The sequence below is a fragment of the Dinoponera quadriceps genome, unplaced genomic scaffold (genome assembly GCF_001313825.1).
Source record: "Dinoponera quadriceps isolate SergipeBrazil2010 unplaced genomic scaffold, ASM131382v1 scaffold1565, whole genome shotgun sequence".
NCBI classification, from domain to species: Eukaryota; Metazoa; Arthropoda; class Insecta; order Hymenoptera; family Formicidae; genus Dinoponera; species Dinoponera quadriceps.
In genome coordinates, this window is record NW_014556124.1 from 1,246,099 (window position 1) to 1,263,086 (window position 16,988).

The following is a 16,988-nucleotide window of genomic DNA, read 5'->3' on the forward strand; positions in this document are numbered from 1 at the left end:
TTCTCGTTGTGCCGCGAATCTCAGCGACAGCGCGAAAGCAACCGTACCTAACGCAGTGAAATCGGTCGAATCAAGGGTGGTACACTCGCGCAAACCGGGCGCTTCTCTCCTCGTTAATATAAGTAATTCAGGATAACACGTTAGTACGTAAGATGACGAGGGGTAATGTGATCGTCGGATCTAAGTGAATAATCGACGAGTGTTGAGGATACCTCGTTGAAATTTTAACGAAATCGCATCCCTCTGCAGCCCTTCGCCGAATAAAGAGTAGGATATCCCCTCCCTCTCTCTCTCTCTCCCTCTCTCTTTCTTTCTTCCTCCCTCGCGCAGAAACTCTCGGCTAAAAGCAAAGTTGCATGAAATAAGATTTCCCCGCGCTCCACCGCTGCTTCCAGCGGTGGAGTTTTTTAATCAGGCCGCTATTGATGAGGCGAACGAGGAGGAGCCGACAATATAAACTCATGATAGTTGAGCCGGGCCGGCCAAATAGAGTAACTTAATTGTTTCTTCCCGTTAACGTGTCGTTAATTTAGCCGAGGGGCGTATTTTGCCAACTAAAGTTTCCCAGACGTAGCCGGCGCTCGCTGTGAAATAAGGCGCCGGTTTATTCGGCGCACCAAGCATCGAAAAGAGAGGATCCCCCGGTCCATTACTTCCCCTGTATAATTGCTTCTTATTACGTAATTATACTGATTATCAGTTAATCGGCGCGTGCCGCGATAAAGTACCGATATCCGCGAGATCTCCGGGAAATCTCCCGTCCGGCCGGCACTTGGATGTGTTCGGCGATAAGAAACTTTCGATTCCGTGCTTCATGAGCGCGACGGGGAGGTCCGACAACGCGGTGTCGCGGGCTGTCGGTCGACTTTCGATGAATTTCGATGATGAAACTGCAATCCGCTCGAAGCGGATGTCCGCGCGAAGGAGAGAGGGAGAAAGGGGAAAAAAGCGGGAGAGAAATTGCGACGCGTGTGTCGGCAGCCGCGTGTCAAAGCTCGTGTCGGGACGCGCGGATAAATTTCGAAATCGATCCCTCCATTCAGACGACCCGAACGAGCAGCAGCCCCGAGTCAATCGACGATCTCTGAATTTACGTCCTTCCCTCCTGTGGTCCTGCGGGATTGTGTAATTGTGTTTTTCTTTTTCTTTATTTTATTTTTTATTTTTTTTTTCTTGAACAAGACGAAGACGCCGCGTCGATTTTAACAACTCCGCGGAAGCGAATCGGAAAGTGGCCAAGGGCAGCGGAATACTTGGCGCAAGTTTAACGAGCTCGTCTTATACCCGAACGCTATCGGGACGGACGCCACAGGTGCTCGCCGCTCCCCGTGTCGAGATATTATTTCACCGTCGCCGTCGAAAGTCGCGGATATCGGATATTTTTGCGCTCGGACGAACACGCGCTCATTCGCGCACACGGGGGGAGAATAAATATCGTCCGAACCGAAGGATCCTCTCGACGCGCGTGTAATGTTTAACGTTAATTCTCTCGAGCGCTATTCAGCCGGGCGGCGGGGTTTCGCGCTCGCGCGCAGCACTTCATAATGCGCGAATGTAGTTTCTCGATGAAAATGTAATCCCATTTTCCGCGACAACGGACGAACGAGCGAAAGAGCGGTATAAAAAGCGAGCGAGTAAGCGTGGGAGGAGAGAGAGAGAGGAGGGGGGGAGGGGGAGAGAGGAAAAATCCGCGTCACGCAAACGGTGGCGCACCGAGTGTGTTGTTGCGAGCACGTCCGCGAGCGCGCACGCGTTTTCAAAACGACACATTTTTCGGCCGAATTTAATCAACGACGCTGCAATTGATTTTCGACCCTTCGATTTTCCTGCTGCTTATTCAGCTGACTCGAGGGATTCGGCAGTTTCGCGTGTCGTTCGTTCCGCTTCCGTGGACGTAAGAACATACAAAGTGTCCGAAATTTTTCCGCCGATCGCTCGTGTGAAAATAGGACGGGTTAAACTGAGCAGAAAAGCCCCGTGCCATTTTGGAGAAGAAATAGTTGGTAAATTAATTAATCCGTACGAGCTGCATGAGTGCACGAGAAGCTGTAGGGTCAGACGCTCTCCGACCGTACAATGACCGTAACTTCCGATTCTTCCCCGCTAATTTTACACTCTCCCCGCCTAAAGTGGAACCTTATGCCGCGTCTATATATTCTTATGCCTATGGTTTCGCCAATCCAACGGCTCTCCCCGTTAGTTACTTTGAGAAACGCGAGTCCGATAGAAGGCGACGACCGCTTTCTCAGACATTTCTCGATATTCTCGACGACACACGATTTATTCGCGCTCACGCGCATGCAATGATAAAAAAAAAATTACAATAGCCTTGTTTTTTCCGACCTGGATATCCCGTGGCGCATGAGAAAACACCACGACCTCGACGGCACGGTAAATATTAATGTATGACGAACGTTTATGCACACAGGGCGAAATTCCGTTACCTGGAGCGAAAAACTTGCGCTCAGCGATTTTCCACTAAAAAATTGGTACGGTGCGAGCGAACTAACGAGCGGCCAGTCAGGGTGCCGGTCGAAAAGCGATGCAAATATTAATGCCGCTCTTTCGGGAGATGCATTAAACCGTCTCTCGGCCGCGTCGCGCGAAATTCTCTCTGTCTCTCGACCGTAAGAGCCTCCCGACATACACATCGAGAGGCCCTTGAAAGGGATGAATGTTCGCCGTAGGGATGGAAGGGGAGGCCTCTCTTTACCGCGCCCTGTTTCCGGCTGAAAAGGTGTTTTTAACCATCGCGCCCGCCATTGCCCCGACCAATCTCGTAAGAGGCTCGGGCTGTATGCTAATACTGCTCTCGGAAATCGTCGAAGAATTCACTTCGGGATTCATCGCAACTCCGCATCGGGGAATTGTCGTGCACGAATACATTTCCCCCCTCCTCCCGGTAGCCCGCCCATGCTTCTCGCGCAATATTTTGAAAAGTCAGCCCGAACGAGGTTTCCTTCCGAACGATTCGTCGCCGCGCTGCTTCGAAACGATAACGCCTCGCGAGTTTTGCGTCAAACGGCGAAACGGCCTAGCGCGAGGTGTTCTCTGCGAAATGTTACAACAAATTCCCCTCTCGACGATGATCCCGTCGTCCCGATAACAGAAAACGGCTCAGGGAAGCCATCGGAAGAGAGAGAGAGATATATATATAGACCCCCTCTCTCTCTCTCTGTCTCGGAGATGCAGCGAGGAATTTTCATTGAATTTGCCGCGTGTTGAAAACGCACGGGCCGATTCAATCGTATCCGGGAACGCGTAATCCGCCACAATATTGCTAGGCAGCGAGAGCGCGTCACGCACACGATCGATACCGCCGCGTCCGTGCCAGCTGACTTCGCCGACTGATCTCCCCGGTGCACGTGCGGACAGAGGACGGAGAATGTGACGTTTACGTGTGACGATCCGAGGGAAAATCTCGAAGGTCAGATCACCGGGGCGCAATGTTTCCGAATAGCGGCGGCGGTGGTTTTAATGCGGCCCGGAACGACGGCCGGTGTGACGGCGGGAACTTCGCCTGGATTGTGGGGAATATCGAATTAGCGATGGATGTGCACAGGCGTCCCGAACTCTTGTTATCTCCACCGCGGAGTGGAGCCTCGACTCGAGTTCCACGACTCCGTCCGAACGAGCGGAGTACTAATTGCTCGGAAGCATTGTGTCGCTAGTCCGTAGCTCCCGGCGCGGTCCGTCCGCCCGAATACGCCTGGCGCAATACGACCTGGCTAATTCGGCGTCGTGAATGTTAATCACTCGGAAGCTTAATTCGGGATAACGCGCGCCCCCCGAGCGTACATCTCCCGATGACCTCCCCTTCGACCCGGTCGTTTTTTCAGACGCGCTTGTACGGCGACGGCTAAGTGCGCAAAGCGGACACGTTATTGCGCGCGGATAAGGCGGCGCGTCGGCGGCTATCTTACGGATCGGGCGAGCGCTGGCAGCCACGCAGAGAGGACAATCTGAAACGGGATTCGGCGCGAAACGCCGGAGTTATCCACCGAGCGGTAATGTGTTTCGCGATGTCGGGAAATAACAAGCGGAACTAGTCACGTCGGCAGGGGGGGGAGCGCCTTTCGCAGCGGCACATTCGGCGCCTCCTCGCCAGGGCTCTCGGGGGAGTTCAAGAACTCCCCGTTAAAATAGTGATAAATTATAACGGATATTTAAATTCTACGAGGAGGCGCGGAGGGGGCGGACAAGTGGATTCCTCCGGCGCTCTGTCGACGGCCGCGGGCGCGTGTTTCCCGAAAATTAACGGCGACGTGCCTTATCTTCGGAACTTCCCTCCTCATCCCCGAGAAGGGGAGAGGAGAAAGCGGGGGAAACGAGGAGGAAGAGGGAAAAGGACGGGAAGAGGAAACGCGTCCGGAGACCGAGAATATTTTCGGTTATGCTCGAGACGCAGGGAAATAATCCGCGCGAACGGAGAGACGGAAAGACCGTAATTTCCGAAGATCGGGGATACGGAGAGCTGATAATATTCCCGCGAGATCGCGAAAACACATAACACACTTGGTAGACGAATATTCCAATTTTCGCGCAGTTGCGAGCTAAGCGACGCGCAGCGTGACGCTTCCGCGTGTCACGGCGGCAATTTTGCCGCTCGCTAATTCAACTCAGCGGCGAATCGAGAACGGAGCACAACAGCGGCGGTGCGGCAGCAACAACTGCAGCAAGCAGGCGTAGCGACAAATTGCACGGGATTTATCGCGCAGACATTATTACTCGGTATTAACTCACCGAATTAACGTGTCCCAGCCGACGCGACTATACTTAATTCCATTACACCGAGCCGAACGAGATTACGCCGATACCTCTCGCGCAAAAGGTACCCGCTCTCTTCGTGGCCGAAAATCTGATTAGCTCTATTAAACGGACGCGCGAGCGCTCTCTGGAAGATATTAAACGAGATAAGTAGACGACGACGACGAACACAAGGACACCAAGGCGGAGACGTATAACGGGATTTGTGGTCGCCTTGGCCAGTTTGTGGCTACACCACTGTCGACGCACAACGGAACGGCAGGCTCGCCCGAATACCGCGATACGGTAAAGCCCCTCTCCCTCCCCCCACTTCTCGGTTGTAAATACGGTTAATTAGTCGGCCACGAGTGCGTTTCTTCAGCTCGCCGAGACGCTCGTCCCGCGTCGTCTGCTCGAGTGGACTCATTTGCGGTGGACGTCGTTTCCTACGAGCTGCTCGGGAACGAGCGAACCACGCGTTCGTCGTTCGATAATTCGCCGATTCTTCATAAGCGAAGCGGAAGGGGGGAAAAACAGGCGGACTCGCGCGAGAGAGCGATTGTCGGGATACGGGATGGACATCCTGTGAATCTTTTCCGCGTCCGGGACGACACTGCCGGATGGATTGATCGGGGGACGGTCGGTTGCTTCCTAGATTGCCGCTATTCCGCGGGGAGAAAATGATTTCCGGCATCGGAGCGCCTCGTCGTCGCTTCGCGAAGACGCGAGGGGCGATCTCGCTCGAGGGTAGAAGAGAGGGATGTCTCTTGAAGACTTGAAAGAGCATTAATGTCGTATCTCATCATCATTGAAAGGCGAATGAGAATCTGTAGAATGATAATCTCGTGATGTTGTTGTAAGAGATGATCGTTTAATAGGAATATCGTCGCGTTATGTTTCCCCCGTGTAAATCAGTTCAGCCAACTCCTAGTCTTATATTATTAAATCTGTAGAATCTAGATTGTTAATTATGGCTGGCGCCTCTGCATCGCACGACGCTGTGCACGCGATTCCTCGGGTTCTTAGTTAATTGGCCGTATCGTCATTATCGCATATTTACATACTCTTTCGTCGTACACAGCGCACTCCTTCCTTCGGCATTGTTCAGCTTCCTCAGGTATATTCCATTCGTGGTGCGCGCAGATAGAGTTTTTACATCACTTGTTCTTTCGTAAAATAACGCGTGCCGCTAAGTTTAAGTTCTTTTGTGAAATACTGCGCGATGTATACTGCTTAATTCAAGTTCTCTTTTGTAATACCGTGCAACGCTGTACCATGCGTGTAGTTTAAGTTTTCCTTCACAATACTGCGCGTTATGTGTAATTAAGCTCTCTGAAAAATTACTTCGTGTTACCGGTATGGTGGTAGTTCGTGTCGATACTGTGCCGCGCAATTGTGCTCTCTATCAGTTGTTCTGTTTCACCCACGTTATCTACGTGGCACTTGACACCGTGATTTTCCAACTGCTGTGATACTGTAATGCTTCCATACCATACACACCCGCACACTTCAGCAGTTTGTCACTATTGCATATTATGAAAACTGTAAGCTTAAGAGGGTTATACAGCATCAACCAAATTTTCTCTCTCTCTCTCTCTCTCTCTCTCTCAACCGAAAAGTCGAGTATCGGAGTATCCGGTAGGTAGGTAGTAACCGGTAGGTATTAACCTCTGCCGTGTTACAGATAATTTAGCAAGAGGCTGTCGTTACCACGGATGTACTTTTCTCTCTCTCTTTCTCTCTCTCTCTCGTTGCGGTCGGAGCTCGATGATAAATCGCCAAGCGATGATGGGCGGCGACGTCAATTCGTGCACGCGAGCAGCGCACTGAAACCGCGTGCAAACGATGGAATATTAATTCCTCGTTCGGCCGTGTCATCGGCACGATTCATTTAGCGGCGAGCGCCCTCGCGTATTCCGCGTTTTCCGCGAAATTCCATCGCGAGCAAAGTCGCCCTCGCCGGGCTCGTCGCCGCGTCTTGTCGGCCGACGCTCTTGTTCTCCCTTTTGCCTCTTTTCTCCGCTTCTACTTCTTCTTCTTGCGCTCTACTTCTTCTTCTTCATCGTCGTCGTGAAGTCAGGGACGGCTCGTGGCATCGAAATGCGCGGCGTCGAATTTCTGCTCGTTCCCTCCCCGGGAATTCCGGAGCTCCTGCGACGAACGTCGACAACTTTGAACCCGCTCCGTCGCGCGGATGAGTTTGTTTGCTCCGAGACAACGGAGGATAAGTCGAGCTCGCCGCTCGAGGACGATCGCCGGGGCGATCGCCGCTTGTAATTAATTCGTCAGCGCGTCGAGGCGGAATCCGCGTTGCATCATCGCACAAAGGGCTGCGACGATGTCCAGCCGCAATGCGCAATGCGAGCGCGCGGCCGCGCACACCCGAGGAATTAAGCGTCCAGCGTTATTTGACGTGACCGGCGGGAGTTCGTTCAACCTGGCCAGTCGATAAATTCATCTGCCGATGGGAACGGAAGTTACGCGCTGTGTGCGTCGCACGATCGCGCGCGCGCGCGAGAAAGGGAAAGAGCGATACGAGAAAAGATACACGGGGGGTTACCAAGCGTTTCCCTGCTGGCTGTGATAAATGCGAAGGCGCGCGCGAAACGTTGCGTTCGCTCCTCCGCGTCATCGCTTACTTCCGACAGGCTCGTCGAAGAAGCACAACGCTAATAACGCCAATAATTTATCATTTCCGTTTCGCGACGGAGGCTGTGAACGCCGGCTCTCTCAACGGCGGGCGGACAAGCGAGAACTCGACTCCGTCGGTTCGGTCGGATCGTCGCTCGAACTTGGCGCTCGTCGGAGAAGCGAAGAGCTGACTTTCTATTCAGTGATTATCGAGATCCTTGCAGAAATGTGAGATCGGCGTCTGATTTAGTGGCGATGCCTCATTGTCCAATCGGGTTATGTATGCGTTCTTTCAGTTGGGGCCGGACTGTGGAACAACTTGTTGTCTGAGACTACCCATGTTAAGAATCGTATACATTCGGCCGGTACTGAAGTCTGGCGGCGTACCAGTTTAGTACTGAAATACTAGATTTCACGTTACGAATACCGTAACGTAGGAAAGCAGCAAATGTCACTAACGTGGAGCCTAAAAAGCTTAGCGGCAAGAGCGGTCGCCTGGCTACGACGTTTTTCACCTCACATGACATTAAAAGTGGACATGTGTGGGTACAAAGCAGCCCGGCCATGGCTCCGACCTTTCCTCCCACAGTTGTGATATTAACAATTGTATAGAGAGAGAGAGAGAGAGAGAGAGAGAGAGAGAGAGAAAGTAATAATAATCATTACTGGGAATCGGTATTGTTCTAGTATTGGGAATCAATCATTTTCGGTGCTTTTTCAATACTGAAAACCGATACAGTTGCAGTACTGTCTTTCGAATTTTGGCCCATTATTATCATCCCGATATTCCACTATCGATATTGGCATTCAATATTGTCCGCTAAAAATCGGTACTGTGCCGGTACCTCGCCAACAGTTATTTCCTACTTGAATAACCGCACTATCTCCGCCGGGGCTTTCAAGATGAAATTTTATAACCGCCTGCTATAAAGCAAAGTTTGCAGTGGCTTCAATCGAGCGTGAGTTATGGTAACTCATCGTCTGGGACGCAGCGCACTTTTATTTATTACTTTCATCTATTACACATTTATTTTCACCCATTCGTTTATCACGCGTTTATTTTTCTTACTTTCTTTATCGATATCGCGTTATCACTGTTATCTTATATCACTATACGCGAATTATAATGATAAGAGGTTTGTAAGCGCTTGAGAGGTCTCTGACCCAGAGAAAGAGAGAGCGCCAAATAAATAATGTTCTTTTTCTCTTCTCCCTCCCTCTCTCACTTTCTCTCGTCCTGCGGCCTCATAATCCCTTACGGTCCTCCAGTTTTTACTTCAAATATGCTAAACAAACAACGGTGCTCTCTTCAGTTCGCGTGTGCTCAGCCGGCGGCTTGATTAATTAGTTAACCGCGCGCCGAAGTCGCTTATTTGGTCCGTCCGCTCGCGAGAAACGCGAGTTCGAAACGACGGCGCTGAATTTTTCGCGAAATTGCGTCCGACGGGTTTTTCGCACGGCGCGGACGCTCTCACGAGAGAGCGACAGGGACAGACGGAGAGAGGGTGAGAGAGGAAGGGACGGGCAGAATGGGAATAAACGGCGGAAGTAATTTTAATTTTCATTTTACCAGTCAGCACATGCAGGCGCGAGCGAATGACAGTCGCGCCGGACTGGAAACTTTCGCGTCACGCGCGATGCATCGTTGGTTGGACGCCGACGAAATGCCGCGTCGTGCCTTTCCGGCCGTTTTATCCCCGACGATAATGGAATCAAGATTAATTCCTAACACGCGCACCTGTGAAAATTTCCGCTGCCTAATGGCGACACTGCGCAATTTTATCGATTTATTTACGACGATGCGAAATGTTCCCAATTGCACGAAACGGGACAAAAATCACGGGCGGATCTCCGGCGAGAATTCGCGGGAGCAATTCGCCGAAGCGCGCGCGCGAAATAATGATTCGGCTGAATAACAAGCGTACGCTAATAAATCACCCCCATCGGTGAAAGAGCGCGGCTGATAACCGGGCGCGTCCGTCGTGATAAACGACGGCGTCTCACGCGTCCGATATTTTATCGACAATTAAGCGGAATTGTTCCGAGTAACTGCCTCTTCCCTCGCTCCATCGTAAAAGGAAGCAAACGTAGCGTCGTCCGCATTATTTTCAGTGTACACGAATTGCGGAAGGCCGCCGCAATACGGTCGCAATAAGTCATCGGCGATTGAACGTAAGTTATGCTCGCAACGTGTCGATTAATGGGAGTACCAACGACCGTCATCGACGATGATTTTCGCCGCCGCTTTATACCCGCCATCCGACTGAATATTTTCTCACCCCACCGGACTCTCCTCCTCGATTTCGCCCGAAGATCCGGAAATATCCGTTTCCGCTGTGTTATCGATAGAATTGGAATCCCGACTCCGTCCGATATCGGAAGGGCGAAAACCGCGCTGATAATAATAATAACGTTGGGAAAAATAATACCGAGGAAATCGCAGACTCGCCGGGGGGTGGGGGATCGAGCCGCTGTGGGAACGCGCCCGACACGCGAAATAGAAATTGAAATCGGAGGCTCTCACGAAGCCGGATTAATTATCATTAAGAGGCGGGCGAGGCGTCTCGACGGCGCCGACACAATTTCGACGGTTCTTTCCAGTCTCGCACGAGGAGACTCGCGGATCGCCCGTGCCGTGTCGATCGTCCCGCGGAGCGCAAAGGAATTTAATCAGATCGGTCACGTAGCCACCGATGCCCGACGGCGGCATGCGCGATTCCGCGCGGCCGCGAGTTATTATTGTTTGCCATTCCGCGCGGTGAGTACGCGCACCTTTCGGTATTCCCGCACCGGGCGTCCTAATTCTGCCGGGAGTGCCGTGTCCCACGGCGAATTTAAAATCAGGGGGAGGAAAACTCCCCCGGCTCCTCTCTCGATGACGACGTAGTCGGAATTTCTATCTCCCGGCGCCTTCGCGCGCGCTTGCTTCCGTTAACTTCCTCAAATTCTAATTCGGCCCCATTTGGCTACTTCGCGACGGAAGTGCGCCGGCTAACTCGGTAAATCGCGCGGATACATTGACTCGCGGAAATTGGAATTAATTCCCCCCGATCCCGGCGACGCACGCGCCTTTTCGGATTCGTCGCGCGCAAAATCATTCTTTCCCGAGTAACGAGGTATTTCCACGTCGGACAGAAAGCAACGGATGTAGTCATCTTTAATCTTCACGATCGCGTTTCTCCTACAGGTGGGGAAGGGAGGGGAAGATCGACGTCAGTGACGATACGGTGAAATTCAAGAGCGGGTGAGTTCACTCACTCTCGCATAGAAGTTTTCCCAAACTTTCCCATATACAGCGTAGGTTCCGATTAGAATACCCAAAGTTGGTCCCAAAGTGGACTATCCCGTTACAATACCGATTGAGAATCCCATGAGAGTCCCATTCTTATCCAAACACGGGACGAAGCCTTTTTCTCCGCGATGCTGCACGGAGAAACATAATTAGATTTGGGAAACGCGCGGAGGGAAATCAGTGTACGGACACGGCCGCCCGTACGTTACCGCAGAAACGGCCGAGTTCGCGAAAACGATTCTGTCGAAGGAAATTAGTGTCGGTCACCGCCGGCGAAAAGGAATTATGGTTTCGCGCGGCGGTCACGATTCGACATTTCCCGATTCCGATGTCCGATACGTGAGTGACTTGGTCAGCGCGGTGGTTATCGAGGCTGAAAATTCGTTGCCGGTCGCCCGATTGACCGGGAATTTCCGACGTAAGGCGCCGCTATAATTCAGCAAGGATCGGCTAATTTCATTAGGTACGTGCGTACATGTCGATAACGTGATTATCGGACATCGTCGCGCCAGCTCGGTTTCTAACACGCTGCGACCAAGGATATAACGGAGGATGACCGGCGTCCCGCTTAACGACCATCTCTCTCTCTCTCTCTCTCTCTCTCTCTCACTCTCCTGATCTCTCGAGATCTCTCTCGGCTTCCGAGACCGCGAATTCACGCTCGCGCTCTCAGTGTTCGTGGATCTGCATGTGAAACAGCGAATGTGATTTCATCGGGGATCAATGCGAAATCGGCGTAAATATTATGTGACGGCGCTCATTGCGATTTTTCGCAACGTTTATTCCTAAGTCGTCGATAACAGCCGGAGGGAGCTTTACGAGCGCTACCGTCTTGCTTTGCATTGTCTGCAAATGGATGCGAGAATAAAACGAGCCTATACCGGTCCCTCGGGAGTCGCGTGTTCCAACGACACTCGAGCAGGCTTCTATCTCTTGAATCAAGAGGTCTTAAGCGTGTCTCACCTCGACGAAACACTACTCGCGAATACGCGAATGAAAAAGCAGACAGATCCATGTATTTAACACCGAGGGAATTATATACATCGACATTGAAAAATGTACGACAAAATCGATTTCTGTTATTTTTCCTACTAGAACTGTTTTTAGAATTAGAAATGCTTTTTTCTTTCTTTCTTTTTTTTTTAGAAAATGGAAGCTTTCTTCTCCGTTATATTCTTCATGAGACCTCTATATTGAAGGAAAAAAGTGCTAAGCTCACGATAAATATTTGCTAAGGAATATCGGAGCAATTATTTTACCTGAGTTGAGTAAATATTACTTGAATATAGCACACCGAAAGAGAAAAGTGTTACATTGAAGTAATATAAGATAAATCACAATAATAATATCTTTTTATATCACGGACGCGAAGGTATTTGTAACATATATTTACTCGATCCAGGCAAAATAATTACTCCAGTACTCCTTATGAAATATTTACTTCAACGTAGCACTAGTTATTTTTGGGTGTACGCGCTGCCTCCTCGAAAATGATAAATCCTCCGATATGAAGGGCGTCTCTCTCGTAGGGACATATTACGCGGATATTTATTTCGCTCCCTAAGATGTACGCTACGTGTCTACGAGGGAACCTTAATTAACACGGTCGTACCTCACGACATGGGGAGGCATGGAACCGCGCGCGAATATGCCGGTAACACGCGTCCGTTCTGTCTGGCGACGAGGGGATTCATCGACATGGAGAGCTCGGGTGTGCCCGGCTAAAATTCCTAGAGCATACGGTAATAATAGGGCGGTTGACGTTCACGTCCGCGCGCATTGTACGCGACATCATGATTCATGCTTGGATTTCCAGTAATTAATGCGACGTCCGTAGCTGCAAAAGCACTGCGTCAAGAAAGAGAGAGAGAGAGAGACGCATGCACCGAATGCCCGGCGCTGCGTTTCGCGTCCCGGGGATGCGACGTCCTCAAACCGAATTAACCAGCATAAAATCTCCGCGGAAACGCAATGCTACGTAATGTAACGTCGTGCCACGACGACGACGTTATGATGACGTCGGTGTCTCCTTCACTTTCGCGAGAGTTCAACGTGAACCCGCTTTTCCGCCTCTCTCCCGTGGACTTCCGCGGAATATAGAGGGTTGCTAAGGGACTCTGTTGCCGAGTAAGCTTACGAAAGCCATAACGATCTCGGAAACTTTTACCGAGCGGCTAATTCCTCGGCATTACGCCGGTCTCTCGTCGAGACTGTTACCGAGAGGGAGACACGAGCTTTCTCTCTCTCTCTTCGGTTATTTAAAGAATTCGCTGGTTCACGTCGGGCCTGGAGAGAAAAATCTCCGTCGGAGCGTCGCGACGATCCTCGGGAAATTAGAACGCGTTATAACGAACACTGAAAGGGCACTCACATTCGACGCGTGCCTCGTCTCGCGGAAATAAGCTCGTTTGTTCTCAACTCTCGCGATTTGAATTCCGACGGAAGTAAGGAGTAACGAGATCACCAGCGGCGTATCTCTCACGCGATCCCGCGCGAATGAGGGCAGGAGTCACGCTATAGCTCGCGCCCTGCTGGATCATTACCGGAGCGAATGTCTTCGGCGGAAGATAGCGTTCGAGAGGACGGTCGAATTTCGGCGTCTACATAGCCGAGCGCGGTAACGCGAAGCCGGTTGTCCCTGTCGTCGGCGCGTCTTATCTCAGGACACGCTGACAACGAGCGATTGTCTTGGAAACGGCTGTCTCGAAGGACACGCCATCGTTACCACTTGATACAAGCCGAAGAAGCGTACACGCTATTGGCATAATCCGACATCTCTCTACGTGATACGATTATTAGTATATATCAAGCAGCGTCTACCGGAAACGCGGAATCCGGAAAGCGCAGATTTTCGAGAATAAGGAAGAAATCTCGAAGCAGGAATAGGATTGAAGGGTCTATCGACTTTACGGTCGCCTCGTGTAATCGGATAGAAATATCTCGGTAGAATGTAATTCATCAAATGCCTTCGGAGAAACGACGAGTCGGAACTAAGTTTCAAAGTAATCCTCTTGACTTTTATCACGGCGATGGGGGGAGAGAGAGAGAGAGAGAGAGAGAGAGGACATCTTCCAATCAGCGGTCGTGCGGAATTCGCAGCTCGGAAACTCACATTCCGAGCGTAATCACAACTGAGAATCAACGAGTCCGCATTAATTATTAAGTAGATCCCCCGGATTTGCGGAGCAACCGACGGATCCGAGATCGCGTGAAAAGCGCGCGATTGAGGGGGAAATTTTCCATTTTTGTTTTTCATCAGATGAAAAACGAAGGGTAAGTTTTTCTCCCCGCGCGTCGCCGATGATTTCGCACAATTTTTGTTGCTCCCCGAGATATTTGTTTGTTTTTTTTTTTTTTTTTAGGCGTTCACATTATCAATAAACGGACATCGATTACGTGCCGCTCATATTTACGGGGAGGAACTCTCAACGTTGTCTCGCGTCAACCGCGACGTGCGTAGAACGTCGCGATGGTTCCGCCGAAAGAACAATACAAGCGCGTGTGCAATTAAGCAAACCTCGAGAAATCCGCAAATTACTCGAGATCGCTCTATTCACAACCGCCGAGCGTTCACCGAGTCTTCCATAACCCTAACAAACCGATACTCATTCGTGCGATTTAACTCGTGTCGGGAATACGCTTTCCATTTCACGAGCGAGACGGAAGAAACCGCTGCGATCGCGACGATACCCGACGATCGCGGCGTACCCTCGTCCTGCCAGAGTCCAAGGACCTCGCAGGACGACCCCAGCGAACTTCTTACCTCAACAAAAGCGAGCACGAGCCGGTAGCCTCGAAGGATGGGGAAGCGGTAGCTGGACGATCCTGCTAGCTGCTTCGAGGGAAGCTCGCCCGGGTGGCATGGCTCCCACCTCTTCACTCTGATCCTCCCGGCCGCTGTTGCCCTGGCGAAGGATGCTACCCTCCGTTCGTCACTAATTCCGACTAACTGTATCGTCGCTGAACGGTCGTAGGCGCACCTCGATCCCGCTGATCGAGCCGCGATGTCGCTTCCCTGCGCGGCAGCCGCGCACCCCGCGCACCTTTCGCCAGCGATACGCGAATACGCCGTTAGCACCCCGCGCACCAGCAGGTCAGGCCGCGTCCTTCGAGAAAGACACCTCGCCGGGTGTCGTCGCACCACGTCGCGTCGCGGCGGCTCTCATCGAGGACGCGGACGCCGCGCGGTTCGTTCGATCGTCGACTCCACGAAGAGAAGAGACCGGGAGGAAGAGAGAAAGAGAGAGAGGGAGGGAAAGAGAGAAAGAGAAAGATATAGGGATAGAGGGAGAGAAAGAGAGGGAGAGAGAGGGAGAGAAGAAGGTCCGCGACGTTGGCAGGACGCGATGGAACACCACGGAGCAGGGAGGATCTCTCGCCGCGGATCGGAAGAGACGTGACAGCGACAACGATGACTACGACGATGACGAAGGAGGATGACGGCGACGTCGACGGCCACGGTGACGGCGACGGCTACGATAACGACGACGACGATACCGTGCAGAGTGTCCGTACGACTGTCGACGAGATCAGAGACGGAAAAAGGAGAGCACGGAGACCTGGGCACAGGACACGATGGCCCGGCCACTGCGCCGGCACTGAGGCTACGCCGCAGCCTCGGCCTCCTGATACTCCCTCTTCCTCGCTCTCTCCTCCCGTCCCGCTCTCGTATCCAGCCGTCTCTCTCTGGCTTTCTGTCTCTGTAATGCTCTTCCACCCCCGCCGCGGACCGCCCTCCCTTCCATCCCTCGCCGTTCCTCTCCTCTGCTCTCGCGCTCGCGCTCTCGTCCACCCGCGTCGCGTCTTCGTGGCCGAGGAGTTTTCAAAACCCTCCGGACGTATGTTTTAGATTCCCTCCTCTCTCTCTCTCTCTCTCTCATCGTCAGTGATACATGTGCACGTCTCTCTTTCGGAGTTTAAATGCAGTCTACCGTAGTTTTCGGAAATTCACCTTCCGTCTTCCTCTCGCCGCCGGCTTTCCGCCGTTTCCGCCGCCACCGTCGCCACGTGAATTTCTCTCTTTCTATTTCGAGTCATTCCGCTCCCCTCCATTTCGCCGTCTCTAATTTGCCCGCGTTTCTCTCGATTTCCCTCTCCGTCGTTCCCCTTACTGTCTCTTCCCTCCCCCCCCCTCTCTCTCTCTCTCTCTCTCTGCCATCCCACACTCCGGTACCTTGTCTTTCCTCCTCTATCGTTCCCGAAACTCTCTTTCGTCTCTTCAGCGCCACCGTTTCCGCGTTTGTCATCTCCCTCTTCCTCTCTCTCTCTCTCTCTCTCTCTTGCTTCCACTCTTGTCTCAAAATTCTCGCTCTCGTTTTCCCTCGCTCGCTATCCACGTCGGTTTTCAGCCGCTACAATCGCTCTCTCCCTCTTTCCTGCCCGCATCGTTCATCCCCTTTTCGTCGGATCTCTTGAATACCGCTACCTTTCCTTCCATCCAATACATTTTCTCCCTCGTAGCTTTTCTCTCTCTCTCCCCCACCCCCACTCTTTTATCTGCTTTTCGTACATCCTTTCCTAACTTACTCTTCATTCCTTCATCCCTCCCTTTGCGGCTTCCGTCTCTCTCTCTCTCTCTCTCTCTCTCTCACTCACTCACTCACTCACTCACTTCTATCCCTTCCAACGGCTACCATCAGTTATACACGATTCCACCATTCCCTTCAGGATCTTTCATCCCTCTCCAATCCATCTCCGCTGCCTGAGTTTCGCCCCTCTCTCGTCCGCCCTCCACTCACCCCACACCCTCCGTTCTTCCAACGCAGCGCACCGCGATCTCGCGTTCTTTATATCTCCCGCGTCCCACCGCGAAAGTCAATCCAGTATCGTCGGAGGGCGCATCTTCCCGCCACCCACCAGTTCGACGGGGAGACCTGGGTTCGGGAACCTCGCGCGACTCGTCGCGCTGGAAGAACGCGCTGGATAGAATAAAATACCGGCGCTGCTCGGGCCGTCACGTGGTTTCCGAGCAGGATACTCGCGTACTCGCGAACGCTGATAAATGTTTCTGACGATTTGCGACGGAGTGTGAAAAAAAATGCGCTCACGCGGAACGAACAGCGACGGCGGCCGCGTCGGATCGTATTTCCATACACGATTATTAGATTGTCGTAATAACGTGATTGCAGTCTCAAACATACCGTGCACCATCGAGCGGGGCGGGAGGGGAGGGGGGGGGATAATTAACGAAAAAATAATCTTCTGTAATTGCGGCGTTGGCCAGCGCGAGAGAAGAACCCGCGTAATTAGCGTCGCCCGGCAAATAATATCGGGAAGCGTATTTTCGCGTGGTTCTTCGACGAATTAATTAAACCTGGCT

At 52.0% G+C, this 16,988-nt stretch overlaps 1 protein-coding gene across 3 annotated transcripts in view; it reads right to left on the minus strand.

Annotated features, from left to right (window-relative positions):
* Positions 1–15,284, minus strand: part of LOC106746723 (dipeptidyl aminopeptidase-like protein 6) — an 81,910-nt gene extending 66,626 nt beyond the window's left edge. For 2 of the 3 annotated variants that reach the window (XM_014623597.1, XM_014623593.1), the window contains exon 1: positions 14,433–15,284. The gene's annotated coding sequence lies outside the window, so the exon portion shown is untranslated. The remainder of the gene's footprint in view (positions 1–14,432) is intronic. The other variant, XM_014623599.1, reaches the window with a different exon arrangement.
* Between the last annotated feature and the right edge of the window lie 1,704 nt (positions 15,285–16,988).